The sequence below is a fragment of the Ovis canadensis genome, chromosome 8 (assembly GCF_042477335.2).
Source record: "Ovis canadensis isolate MfBH-ARS-UI-01 breed Bighorn chromosome 8, ARS-UI_OviCan_v2, whole genome shotgun sequence".
In the NCBI taxonomy this organism is placed as follows: domain Eukaryota; kingdom Metazoa; phylum Chordata; class Mammalia; order Artiodactyla; family Bovidae; genus Ovis; species Ovis canadensis.
This window is the reverse complement of record NC_091252.1, coordinates 68,360,082-68,361,282: the sequence shown is the minus strand read 5'-3', so window position 1 is coordinate 68,361,282 and position 1,201 is coordinate 68,360,082.

The window sequence follows — 1,201 nt, the reverse complement described above, 5'->3', positions numbered from 1 at the left end:
GGTTGCCATTATCTTCATTACCTCCACCATAGTTTGGCCCCAGGTAAACAGCAGGGAGGGAACACAGCTCCACCCATCAACAGAAAATTCAATTAAAGATTTACTGAACCATCAGAACAAGACCCAGTTTCCCCCTCAGTCTCTCCCATCAGGAAGCTTCCATAAGCCTCTTATCCTTCTTCATCAAAGGGCTGACAGACTGAAAACCACAATAACTGAAAACTAACCAATCTAATCACATGGACCACAGCCTTCTCTAACTCAGTGAAACTATGAGCCATGCCATATAGGGCCACCCAAGATGGATGGGTCATGGTGGAGTGAAAGCGAAAGTGAAGTGGCTCAGTCATGTCTGACTCTTGGCGACCCCATGGACTGTAGCCTACCAGACTCCTCTGTCCATGGGATTTTCCAGGCAATAGTACTGGAGTGGATTGCCATTTCCTTCTCCAGGAGATCTTCCCAACCCAGGTATCGAACCTGGGTCTCCTACATTGTAGACAGGCGCTTTACCGTCTGAGCCACCAGGGAGTGTTCTGACAAATCGTGGTCCGCTAGAGAAAGGAATGGCAAATCACTTCAGTATTCTTGCCTTGAGAAACCTATGAACAGTATGAAAAGGCAAAAAGATAGGACACTGAAAGATGAACTCCCCAGGTCAGTAGGCCCAAAATGCTACTGGAGATCAGAGGAGAAATAATTCCAGAAAGAATGAAGACGGAGACAAAGCAAAAACAACACCCAGTTGTGGATGTGACTGGTGATGGAAGCAAGGTCTGATGCTGTAAGAGCAATATATCATAGGAACCTGGAATGTTAGGTCCATGAATCAAGGCAAATCAATTGGTCAAACAGGAGATGGCAAGAGTGAATGTAGACATTCTAGGAATCAGTGAACTAAAATGGACTGGATTGTGTGAATCTAACTCATATGACCATCATATTCTGTGGGCAAGAATCCCTTAGAAAAACTGGAGTAGCCCTCATAGTCAACAAAAGAGTCCAAAATGCAGTACTTGGATGAAATCTCAAAAACGACAGAATGATCTCTGTTTCCAAGGCAAACCGTTCAGTATCACGGTAATCCGAGTCTATGCCCCGATCAGTAATGCAGAAGAAGCTGAAGCTGAATGGTTCTATGAAGACCTACAAGAACTTCTAGAACTAACACCCCAAAAAGATGTCCCTTTCATTATAGGGG